The 5,726-nt window shown below is 38.5% G+C and overlaps 1 non-coding gene across 1 annotated transcript; it reads right to left on the reverse strand.

Moving 5' to 3' along the window:
- Nucleotides 1–3,889: 3,889 nt before the first annotated feature.
- Nucleotides 3,890–3,996, reverse strand: LOC141722657 (small nucleolar RNA R71). Its single transcript, XR_012575664.1, has one exon. It is a non-coding gene; the product is annotated as a small nucleolar RNA R71 (small nucleolar RNA).
- Nucleotides 3,997–5,726: the final 1,730 nt, after the last annotated feature.

Consider the following 5,726-nt stretch of genomic DNA (forward strand, 5'->3'; position numbering starts at 1 on the left):
ATCTAAATTCTGATTCTGGAAATTCTGATGACTTAAATCCTGATCCTGTAAGTTCTAATGGATTAAGTTCTGATGTATTAAAACTCTAGTAACAACTCCAAAGGAAAATGCACCTGTCCAGGGGGAGCAAGCTAAAGATCCTACCACATCTCAAGACTCTCGAGAAGCATCAGAACCTGTCACTGACTCTTCAAGTTCTGATTCATCTAATTCTGATGAGCCAAGTACTGATAATTCTGAAAGCTCTATTTCTTCAACTCCTGAAAAATTAAACTCAAATTCTGAAGTCTCAGAGAGCATAACTACAGGGGGAGTATCAGAAAATGCTAATGGAGACAGTATGGATCATGGGGTAGGATCAAGTTCTAGAGATCAACTTCCATCTGCAAGGAAATGGACTAAAGCACACACACCTGATTTAATCATTGGAGATCCTGAAGCAGGTGTCAAAACTAGAACTGCAACTTCAAATGAATGTCTCTATCATTCTTTTCCATCTCAGACTGAACCAAAGAAAGTGGAAGAAGCTCTTCAAGATGCTGATTGGGTGCAAGCAATGCATGAAGAGTTAAATGAATTTGAAAGAAATAAAGTCTGGACCCTTGTGCCGAGACCAAAGAATAGATCTGTTGTAGGAACAAAATGGGTATTCAGAAATAAAACTGACAGTGATGGCATAATTACAAGGAATAAGGCAAGACTGGTTGCTAAAGGCTACTCTCAACAAGAGGGTATTGATTATGATGAAACATTTGCACCAGTTGCTAGATTAGAAGCCATAAGGATCTTTTTGGCTTATGCTGCTCATAAGAAGTTTAAAGTCTTTCAAATGGATGAGAAAAGTGCTTTTCTCAATGTAGAATTGGAAGCTTCCAAATTTATTATGGATTCAGATTGATTCGGTGATGTTGGTAAAGCTGGATGTTTTGTAAGTTATATTTAATAGTCTTATTAAACTCTTATTATATTTGAAATTAAATGTTTTTGACAACATCAAATCTATTAACTTGTACATTCTTGCATAATTTACAAGTTGGGAGAGATTGTTGGATATATTTGAGATGTCATGTCTAATATGTTTGATGTTTAGTTTTTAGATATTAACAAACAGGAAATATCAGTTTTTACTGGAATCAGGACTTACTGGAAGTCAAGACTTAAGAATATCAGGACTTAGATTATCAGAAGATAATATCAGAAGATGGATATCAGAACTTAAGTACTGGAGGACTAACAGTTAAGGAAGGAAGCTGATTTACAGGAAAGAAGATCGAGAATAATACAGAAGAAGATATGCATGGAAAGAGTTAGAGGACTAGAAGAATTGTATAAGATATCTGATTGATATATTTTAGGAGATAAAATTATATTCCATATCAATTAGAAGTTATCTTGTAACTGTGTGTCTATATAAACAGAGACATAGGTTTACACTATATGTGTTACAATCATCGAGAAGATCATACATTATAACCTAGCAGCTCTCGTGATATTTGTTCATCACTGAGAGAGAACAGTTCCATTGTAACAGAGTTTATTATATCGAATACATCTGTTTTCTGTTACTTGTGTTCTAAATCAATTTGATTGTATTCTACACTATATTCAAACCCCTTCTACAGTGTTGTGTGATTTAACAAGCGGGCATCAGCTTACCCAGGATATGTTCTTAAATCACAAGACTCTTTTCAAATTTGAGTGTATATTTTCTCGTTGTTTTCTTTAGTTGTTTTCTATTTTCTGTATACCCGGTTATTGTTTTGGTTTTCTACCCGGTGATAAGTGGCATTTTATACCACTTAGAACGTCTTATAATGGCTTGAATTGATGTCTTTCTAGTGTATTTTGTGTATTTTGTGTATTTGAAGCATTTTTCTAGTGTTTGTGCATTTTAGGGTATTACTTGTGTTTGAGGGGAGATTTCATCAGGAATAAGCCTAAGGAAGTGCTTGGCATTGCAAGTGGAAAGTGAGGAGCAGAACGCAGCACAAAACGGGAGAAAAATAAGCATTTTTCCAGTAAGGTGTTGGGCGCCCGCTCAGCCTGGCTGGGCGGCCGCTCAGGAAGCTGGTCGCCCGCTCAGGATTGCTGGGCGGCCGCTCAGAGGCGTAAAATTAAATACTGATTTTTAGACTCCTGATTCTGTTGGACTTCTAACTTCTGAGATAGTTGGGACTTGTGGGGCTTTTATATAAGTAATTTTCAGAGACGTTTCACATATGAATCGTGGTATCAATCAAGGAGCAAGGAGAGAAGGAAAAAGACCGTTTTAGTACAGCGCAACGAAGAAAAGGAAGCATATATTTTCTTGTAATTCTTTTATTCGTTGTATCGGTGGATTCTAGTTTTCTTTACTTTGAACCTTATTACTCTTATGACGTACTCTGGTTTTAATAAGTATTTTTATTAGTTATTCTTGTGTGTTATTATCATGTTTTCACATGAACCCATGGTGATGATGAGTTCTATTATGGGCTAATCATGATCATGGGGTCGTAACAGATTTACTATGGAATTCTTTAGTTAGTTAATACCTTAGTGTGTGATGATTGTATGATATCTAGCATAAGTTGCGCTTATTCGTCTTATGCGCGTCGCAAAAATATAAGATAGGGTGTTAATCTCTTGTGAAGCGATAGTGGATCTTGAGGTTTAGAACTTGCCATACTAGCATAGGTTCATGTATGTGTATGCATGATTAGTGAGTAACTCTAACCGTTTTACTTGCCCTGTATAATCATAAGGAATAACTTGTGCTTAAATCATTATGTTGTCAAATTATGTAGACATATAGGTTCTCAACATAATTGATGCCTATTCAACTTCTATCTTAATTGTGGATGTTTGGTAGAATGGTATTAGTACAACGAAAGTTGGCTTTTATCAGTTTCGTGTTGTTCGATTAATATCATCACCGTTACATGCTAAGGGTAATAACAATAACTATTGAAGGAAGTAGTAATGAAGTTATGATCTCTTGTGTGTTTAATATTGTTAATTCAAGTGTCAATTAAGTGTTTAATTCTCGTAGTTAATTATAGTTAATAATTAGTTAATAAAATCTAAGTGTTATTGTCTTGACATTGAGAAGTAATCATACATTGGTGAGTAAGTGTTAATTGAACAAAATTAGTCTGTGTCTCTGTGGGAACGAACTAGAAAGTATTCTATATTACTTGCGAACACGTATACTTACGTGAATATTAACGCATGTTTTCCGCCTAACAAGTTTTTGGCGCCGCTGCCGGGGACTCGGCGTGTTTGTTTAGTTTATGTACTTACCATCAGTGGTCATTAGGACTCATTGATTAAGACGTGTTACTTATTGTTTCCGGTTGTATTTCAGGTACTTTAGCAAGCGTTTATGCAAACACGTTCTCGTACTCGGAAGAGGACTTTAGATACGGCTGAGGAGACGGACTCAGTTCTTAATATTCCGGAGAAGATAGATTTTGAAAATTCGGATAAAGAGAGTGAGCAGAAAGAACCAGTAATCATGGGTGATCTTATAGTTCTGGCAGATCCAGCTCTTATGGACTTTTCTCGACCTAAAATTGATGACATTCAGTCAAGCATCCTTCATCCGGCTATTCAGGCTAACACTTTTGAAATCAAGTCGGGCACTATTCAGATGGTGCAGAATTCTGTTTCTTTCGGAGGTGCTGCGACTAAAGACCCCAACATGCACATCAGGAATTTTTTCGAGATCTGTAGTACTTTCAAATATAATGGTGTGACTGATGAGGCTATCAAGCTGAGGCTTTTCCCATTCTCTCTGAGGGATAAAGCTAAGGACTGGTTACATTCCTAACCAGCTGGGTCCATCACTACTTGGCAAGATCTTGCGCAAAAGTTTCTATTGAAGTTCTATCCAATGGCGAAGACTACAACTATGAGGATTGCTCTTACTCAGTTTGCGCAGCAACCAACAGAATCTATGTGCGAAGCTTGAGAGCGCTACAAGGAGATGTTCAGAAAGTGTCCACATCATAGTATTCCTGATTGGATGGTGATCACTGGTTTCTATAATGGTTTGGGGGCCCAATCTCAGCCCATGCTCGATGCAGCAGCTGGAGGCGCCTTGTGGGCCAAAAGCTATACTGAGGCTTATAATCTTATTAAAACTATGGCTACAAATGAGCATCAAAACCCAACTCAAAGGATGATGCCTGGAAAGGTAGCAGGTATTCTGGAAGTTGATGCAGCTACAGCTATTGCAGCGCAGCTCCAAGCGCTGTCTTTGAAGATCGATTCTTTAGCCACCTATAGAGTCAATTAGATAGCTATGGTCTGTGAGCTTTGTGCAGGTTCTCATGCTACGGATCAGTGTTCTCTTGTTAATGAATTTGTTCAGTATGTGAACAATTATCAGCAACCGCAGCAGCCTGTGCCAGCTACTTATCATCCTAACAATAGAAATCATCCCAATTTCAGCTGGAGCAATAATCAGAATGCTATTCAGCAACCATATCAGCAAGGCGTAAGTAAACAGTTTAATCCACCTGGATTCCAGCAAACACAGTATTACGCTCAAAGGCAATCATATCCTCAACAAGGAGGTGCTGCTCCACCTTCCAGTGCTGATTTCGAGGAGCTCAAGCTGTTGTGAAAAAGTCAGGTTGTTTCTATCAAGAGCTTGGAAAATCAAATCGGTCAAATAGCCAATGCAGTGCTCAATCGTCAACCTGGCACACTTCCCAGCGATACTAAAATGCCAGGCAGGAAGGAAGCTAAAGAGCAAGTCAAGGCTATTACCTTAAGGTCTGGAAAAGTTGCTGATGCTGAAAAAGTGAAAGACGGAGAAGCTGAAGTTGTTTATGAAGAAGAGAAGCAAAAGGAGAAAGCGGCGGAATAAAGGAAGACTACTATTGAACACACTCTGTCTGAGGGTAATACAGGGTAGAAACAGCTCTATCCTCCACCACCTTTCCCTAAAAGATTGCAACAATAAAAGCTGGATAAGCAGTTCGGTAAGTTTCTGGAGGTGTTCAAGAAACTTCACATCAACATACCTTTCGCTGAGGCTCTGGAGCAAATGCCTAGTTATGCAAAATTCATGAAGAGTATTCTTTCAAGGAAGGTGAAACTGGATGACCTTGAGACCGTTGCTCTAACGGAAGAGTACAGTGTTGTGCTGCAACAAAAATTACCTCCAAAGCTTAAAGATCCAGGTAGCTTCACCATTCCTTACACCATTGGCAAGTTGTCTTTTGATAAATGCCTGTGCGATTTGGGAGCAAGCATCAATCTGATGCCGTTGTCTATCTTCAAAAACTTGAATTTGCCTGATCCAAAGCCCACCTATATGTCTCTACAATTTGCTGATCATTTTATTACATATCCACGAGGCATAGTGGAGGATGTGTTAGTAAAGGTGGATAAGCTCTTCTTCCCTGCAGACTTTGTCATTTTGGATTTCGAGGAAGATAAGAAGATTCCCATAATCTTGGGAAGACCTTTCTTGGCTATAGGCCGTACCTTGATAGATGTGTAGAAGGGTGAACTTACTATGAGGGTGCAGGATCAGGTTGTGACATTCAATGTATTCAAGGCGATGAAATTCCCTACAGAAGACGAGGAGTGCTTTAAGGTGGATTTAATTGATTCTGCGGTCATTTCAGAACTTGATCATATGCTAATATCTGATGCCTTAGAGAAAGCCTTGGTGGGGGACTTTGACAGTGACGATGAGGATGGCAATGAGCAACTACAATATCTAAATGCTT

Source organism: Apium graveolens, chromosome 4 (genome assembly GCF_009905375.1).
Source record: "Apium graveolens cultivar Ventura chromosome 4, ASM990537v1, whole genome shotgun sequence".
NCBI classification, from domain to species: Eukaryota; Viridiplantae; Streptophyta; class Magnoliopsida; order Apiales; family Apiaceae; genus Apium; species Apium graveolens.